Source organism: Argiope bruennichi, chromosome X1 (assembly GCF_947563725.1).
Source record: "Argiope bruennichi chromosome X1, qqArgBrue1.1, whole genome shotgun sequence".
Classification (NCBI taxonomy): domain Eukaryota; kingdom Metazoa; phylum Arthropoda; class Arachnida; order Araneae; family Araneidae; genus Argiope; species Argiope bruennichi.
In genome coordinates, this window is record NC_079162.1 from 122,899,807 (window position 1) to 122,907,337 (window position 7,531).

Here is a 7,531-nt window from a genome sequence, read left to right on the forward strand (position 1 = left end):
GTACTTACAGTAAGTTATTTATATCAATAACTCTTAAAATAAAGAGAATAAAAAAAAAAGACGAAAAAAAAAGGAGGAGAGAGAGAGAGAGAACTCCCGAATGATTAAATTTTCTGATGCAGCAATTTTAACGAATATGCAATTTCAATATCAAGCGCGTTTTTCCGTAATTAATAAATTATAATCAAACACAGCGGTAAAAAAACGGAACATCTGGAAAATCTTGAGGTGAAATTATAAAGTGTTATTAAGTTTTGCATACAACCCCTTTTTCTTCAGCAGTAATTTGACTACAGGAATAGGGCGTCACGAATACTCTCCCCGCGCTGCTAATGAACTTTTGACCGCAAGAAGGAGTAGGGAAATGCCACAACCCCCGATAGACAAGGCCTCTGCGGCTTTCCGTGACGTCACAACGAGACGGTACACTCCACTCCATTCCCTCAAGTCTCTGCGCGCTAGAGAGTGAAGAGAAATTACTTTTCACTTGTTAATATCATTTCATATACTTCCATACCATGCAATTCAACACACATATATTATAGAATTCATTAATAATTAAAATGCAGCCACTTTCCACATCACCCTGGAGGTACGGTGCTTGGTATGCATTACCTTTTTTGCATTAAGTGCAGGGCAGGTTTCCCAATAGGTGTATCTCCCCTAGATTTAAAACTCTTATCTTCATTCACTACATCATTAAAAATTATATCTGTTGCAAAATATTTTTGATTAGAAAATTTCAAAATTTCTTCTCCATATATGGTTCATATGGTTCATAAATTATAATATAAAAAATACATTTGCAATGCTCTTGTTGATTAATTTCAAAACAATTCCATACAATAAGGGTTTTATGAATATTTGCCGTGGCGTCAACTCCAAGAAAGCAATAAAAACAATATTTCACGAAACAGTATTCTATTCGAAAAAATATCCAATAAATCTTTGAAACATTAGAAGAGCTTTCTTATTTAACTATATATTTTATCATTACTTTGTTAGAAATATCTTTACTAAATTTATCAAATTTTCTTTCCTTTCCGGTTTTAGAAGAGCTTTTCAAACTATCATGTAATTATTCACTAATGCATTGACTGCAGACCAGATTGCCAATCTATAAACATTTTCCGGTTTATGCCCTGAAATGCCTTTGCCATAATCATGTACTTCTTCTTCATTCACTACATCATTCAAAATTATATCTGTTGCAAAATATTTTTGATTAGGAAATTTCAAAATTTCTTATTCACATAAGGTACAGGAGTTCTGAATTATAATCAGAGCCAGCCTTAAATATAAAGGAGATTGGGTGCAAGATACCATTTGGAGCCGCAATTTTTTTTTAAAGTAAAAAAAAATAAAAATTACAAACATTATATATAATGCTATTGCGTGTATATTTGTTAAATGAATTTGTTTTTGCTTTTAATTACTTTAGAAAAATCACCATTTTTTTTCGATGATTTGTATAGGAAATGCTTGTAAGCTTCTTCACGCCTTGACCAACTACACTTCTTCCTTACTTTTAATTTGCTGAATTTAATTTGAAATTTTTTATATTAGTGATTAAATTGACACATTTTTAAATCTACCTTCTCTCTGTACAATGACAGTATCAATTGCTGTGATATTTTTAATACCCAAATTCTTTAACTTCATCTTCTTTTATTTCGGAATATGATCTTTTTCTTTTTCAAATTCGTGTTTTAAGAAAATTTTCAGAATTCATCAAATTGCATTCTGTCACTTTGGATTCGTCTAAAAATGTGTTGAATTTTGTACTTAAATTTTGAACTTCAGTTTTAATTTTACTGATCAATTTAAAAGCCGAATAAAAAACAACTGTTTTTAGTTGAAATACTTCATTGGTAGTGTTAATTTTGGGCGATATTGAAAACTATAGTATTAAGTATAAAATAAATGGCATTTCTTTTATTGATTCCAATATTTTTACTTCGCATACCGCTGTACTATCTCTATTTACCTCAATAAATTCTTCTAGGACATTACAATTTTTTTCAAACTGTGTATACATTGCATTAACTGAATCCATTCTGGCTTCCCAAAGGGTATAAAAAAGCATATAGAAGTTGTAATATCCAAAAAAAAATTTACAATATATACTGCTGGAAATGGTATCACAAATTAATAAATTTAAAAAGTATGATGTGCAAGACATATAAATTGCATGTGGATTTAGAGCAACTATTCTAAATTACAAAACTTTGTACTTCCGTTTCGTGTTGCTATCTTTGCCTTACGCCTATCCTCTTCAATTCATAATATTTAAATCCAGCTCACTTAATCTTTTCAACAGAGGTTTTGCTAGTCCTTCTCCAGTCACAATGATTACTTTAATAAACCCTATAAACGACGCATTTATATTTAATCTTTTCTCTGCAATATTTTCATACCTAATAATGACTGAAGTGCGTTTGTTCTTAATGGGGAAAATCAAGATTATATTCCATTTGGTTACTGCTGTACTTGGATGATTTTGAATAGACTTTAATTTTGCTAAGGATTTCATTTCATAATGCAGGAATATTTTGTTCATTTGATCGCAGTGCTAAATGATGCCCAATTCTAATTTTCGAATTTTTAATTCTGTTTATATGATTTATTAGCACAATTTGTATTTACTGAATTATTCGATTAAACATACAAAAATTTCCATTATTAGGAGTTTCTATTATTTTCATGGTTTCCACGAAATGAAAGGTTATTACATGATAAATATAGAATCATAAAAACAATTCTTTAAAACAGTAATTCAAGTCGTTCCCTTTTTTTTTTATTTGCTTGTTTTGTTTTCATCCACAGTAAAACATAATTTTAGTCTAATCAGTAATTCTTTCCAACCAATAAAGGAATTAAAGTGACAAATAAAACATTCATGATTTTGAATTACAATTTCAGCTTTCTCCAGCTATTACAGCTACCTATAAATAGTGTAGATTGTTCATTTCCTTTTTTTTTTTTTTGAAAATAGTATACAAAAAAAATGTCGAGTCTTGCGTTTTCAAATAAATTAACCAATTTTCACTATTTGGCATATTTTTTAGTAGTGTGTGGTGGAAAATGATCTACCTTCAGCACTCTTAACAAAAACTTCTTTCTATTGTACAAGTCCGTTTTTAACATATTCTAAACTTATCAGTTATAATATTTGTTCATAAACCTGGATAACTTATATTTATTTGATCATATTTGCTATTGTCATTATCGTTGTTATTTTCTGATTCAATCATATTTATAAAAATATACAGTTTTTCAATAAATTTCGGTTTCTACGTTTTCATTTCAAGATTATGCAGTTTTTGTGGAGCTTCCTTCTCCTGTTGGAACTGTAATTATAACTTCTGAAGTCGAAACAATATCATTACCATAATTATCTCATAGACAAGAAAACATGTCTAGTTGAAATTTAGCTTTTATACTTTTACCTTTTCTGCTATATATTTTTTTTTAGAAACAACTTTACTAAATTTATCTAGTTTTCTTTTCTTTCCAGTTTTAGAAGAGCTTCTCAAACTATCATTTAATTTTTTACAATAATTATTCAGTAATGAATTGACTGCAGACCAAATTATCATTCTATAGACATTTTCTGGTTTATGTCCTGAAATGCATTCACCATAATCATGTATTTGTTCCTCATTCACTAAACTATTGAAAATTATCTCTGCTGCTAAATACTTTTGATTGGAAAATTTCAAAAATTCTTCTTCATGTATGGTACATAATTTCTGAATTATAATGTAAGAATATAAAATTACATTTACAATGCATTTTTTGGGGTATAAAAGTTTTCCTCGACTTAAATTCTGAATTAAAGAAGTTGAGCAGTCCAGTTCTTTTTCATTTGTTAAAAACTTTTTGCAAATGCTGCATTTCAACTTTTTAAGGACTGTGTGGACACAGTAACCTCCTAAATAAACTAACACTGGTAAAACATCTTCTGATTTTTTAAAATCTTCTTCTGTAAGCAAAATGTTAAATACAGGTAATTTTTCAAATTCTTCCCAATTTTCGCCAACTGCTTCCTGAAAAAGTTCGAGATTTCCATGTTTGTTTGATTTTAAACAAATTTTTAAAATACTATGCATTCTTAGTTTGTTTTCACTTTCAAATACCTGTCTGAGTGAAACATGATATTGTGCTCCTGCCATTTGTCTATATAAACCAAAGCGTGCCTCTAAATTGTCGGTCTGAAATTTTCCTGGGAGAATGTACTTCATTTCGAATTCTTCCTGACAATATTTAGTTATTTCTTTTAAAGCATATGTAGTCATGAAAAGAGCAGAATAAGTTTCTTTTGTTAGCATGCCGGTATCACATTTCATATTTTTCCAGTCTTCCAACCAGTTCAAAAATACATCTAAAAACTTGTATCTTTTGTCGGTTTCAGATGATGTCAGTGGTTTTTTATATACATTATTTTCACGGATTCCTGTGAATGGAGTTTTTACATTAACAATATCCCACCACCTATTTATTATTCTTATATATTCTGCTGTTTCTTTGTAGTGTGGAAACTCATATTTCTCTCCCAAATTCATGAGACTTTCAGGTATAAATTTATTGAAAATTTTGAGTACTAATTTGACATTTTGTTTTTCTAAATTATTGGGTTCCAATGCTTTTAAAGATAAATTGTATGCATATTTTACGATGTTATTCTTTTCAGTTTCATACAATAATTTTAATGTTTTGAAGGATGCTGTATTAAAATCTACTTTATTGTCAGATTTACTACTAGAACTCTGAATTATTTCACCATTAGAGTGAATAACATTATCATTAGTTTCCAGAGAATTTTTAATACAATTTTGTTGTGAATTTTTTTCTGAGGTTGTTTCTTTAAAATTAGGGTAAAACATACATTTATCAACATTCTTTTGATTGATCCAGTTATTACGAATATTCTTCAATAAATGGACAGTATCGATCATGAAAAAAAGAGGTCGTTCTTTATTTACCGGATGAGGATAAAGAATTGAATATGACTGTGAAGGAGAAGCGAACTGAGACATTGCTTTTTGATTGACTGAATTGTTGTCTGTTACTACACATATCACTTTAAAACCAATGTTTTCTAATCCAATAATAATTTTTTTAATGAATGCATGTAAAACGTCTGCTGCTATTTTATTTACAGGAAGAATGTGAACAACATCTTTATATGACGATGAAATACTATTTATCATGAAAGTCACAACACTTGTGGCGGCATTTTCTGAATTGTAACTGAAACCTGATATATTTCCCCCTTTGTAATCAAAGTAGGGTTTGACGTGCATCTCATCTATTTGAAGAATCACATTTTTATCTGCAGATACTATGAATTGTAATTTCTGCTTAATGTACCTTAAGAAATGCAATTCGGTCTGCTCTGACTGAGGGCAAGTGTTGATAGGTATGCATATATTTCTCAAAGTTACAGGATGAGGTAACAAAATATAGCCAGACTTTCTGACAAATTTATATGCATGCGGAGCCATTGAATAAAATAATGAGCAGAATATAATCATTTCAGTGGAGTACCTTTTACTGTGCTCATTTTGAATAATCAAGGCAGATTGCTCTTTAATAAATGCTACAACATTGGTTAAATTTTCTTGGGTTATATTTAAATTATCCATGAAACTATGAATCTGGGAAACAATATCAGAATTCAGCAATGATTTATTTCTCTTCATTTCTGGCAGATGCTCTAATACTTCATTTAAAGTGTTGATGTTATTGATTTTTATAGGTAAAGAAGAAATGTTTGGAATATTTGACAAGCTTGTTTTTCCAACAAAAGCTGACACCTCTAATACATCATTTATTACAACAGACAAGGCAATTTCAGGACCAGAACTTACTTCAATATTCACGAATAAAATTTTGTTTTCTTTATGAATGACATTCCAGAAATTTTTCAAATTTACTAAAGAAATGCGCTGTTTTAGTTCTTCCAAATTTTTAAATTCTCTTGTCTCATCGTATTTCTTTTTTTCTGTTATGCTTTCCTGGAGAGCTTTCTCTACATATTGTTGTTCCAATTTCATCTTTTTTATTTCTGGATTTTCCCTATGAAATGTTGAAGATGACATGTAAGCGGCACAATTTGGCATCTGAGATGGAATTGCTCCAATCACTAGTCTCGGATATTTAAGAGGGGCACTTAATAATTTTCCTGACTTCGAATCAAATAGACTCGTTTCTCTTTCAATATCATTTTTTTTTAAAATGTAATTCACAGACCTACAGTAAAGGAAATTATTCGTAACTATTGACTTCCTTTAATGTTTAATTTAAATACAGTAAGAAATATACAACATAAAACAATATATAATTATTATTGTTTACTCTCATGCTTTTATCGTTATGTTATATAATAAAATTTAACTATATAAACGTAATTATAGATATAATAGTAAATAAAACATGTAAACATAATTACGGCAAATATTATAATTATTATTGACAATAATTACAGACATTATTACCTGTATTACAGCATTTTATAAAATAATTCTTTTCATAATGCACTTGATTAAAAGCACGAATAATAGATATTACTGAGCTGTATTACTGTTAAATTTCTAATGTGAGAATAAATGATTTTTCATTTAGAAACGTTAAGCATTAGTTTAAAATAATTAAATAAGCTTACCCTACTATGCTGCGTCGGATAAAATCCTTCACGATGTATGGCACTTAACCACTTCTTTTTAAGCTCTTCATTTTTAGGAAAGGCAAAAACACTTACTCTTGGGCCATTCCTGTAATTCCCATTACAGTTTGGAACACAACAGATCAAAGGCATTTCTATTCCTTATTTTTAGTAATCCAAATGATTTTTTTTGCAAGTAAGAAATGGCGCTTCCTGTCTACTCAAACACAGGAGGGCCACTGGCTAAAACATGGCGTGGGTGGAAAAGAGTTCGTTTCTTATCAGTAAACTTGAAGAGGGTGAAATTCCTCCCTCGGTCCCCCAATTCGCACCCACTCGTGTAACCTCTCGGAGCTACGTCATCACTTTCTGTGACGTAAGTTTTCCGGCCTTCTCTAACGGGGGTCGTGACATAACGCGATGCTATCAGATGCGACAGTGTTACTGAAGTCAGCGAACGAATTCCCTAATGTTTAAATATTGTGCAAGCCAAACAGGCAGTCTTACCTTACCACCTGCTAGCTTGCACTTCAAAAGTCGATCGCATAAATTAATTATGGAGTAATGACTGAATGTAGAGGATAAAATTAAAATAAAATTTTTTAATATATTAGTGGTATGAGTGAACAACTTTTTTAATATTTATTGCCTGTTATGAAAGTCAAGTTGAATCGGTTAAAAATACAAAATTATTTCATACAACGACTCGAAATTTTATTTCGTCACATATTTTAAACAATAAGACTTCTGGACCTTGTAAGGACCCAAGTAGATGTTAGGAATTCGTTAAAATTCTGTCTGATACGCTTTGCGGTTAGTGGAATCTCAGTATTTTATATTATAAAAAACAAAAGCAGCAACTTT

General features: G+C 29.9%; 1 pseudogene; it reads right to left on the reverse strand.

Moving 5' to 3' along the window:
• Nucleotides 1-247: 247 nt before the first annotated feature.
• LOC129959389 (uncharacterized) lies at nucleotides 248-6,877 on the reverse strand (annotated as a pseudogene).
• Between the last annotated feature and the right edge of the window lie 654 nt (nucleotides 6,878-7,531).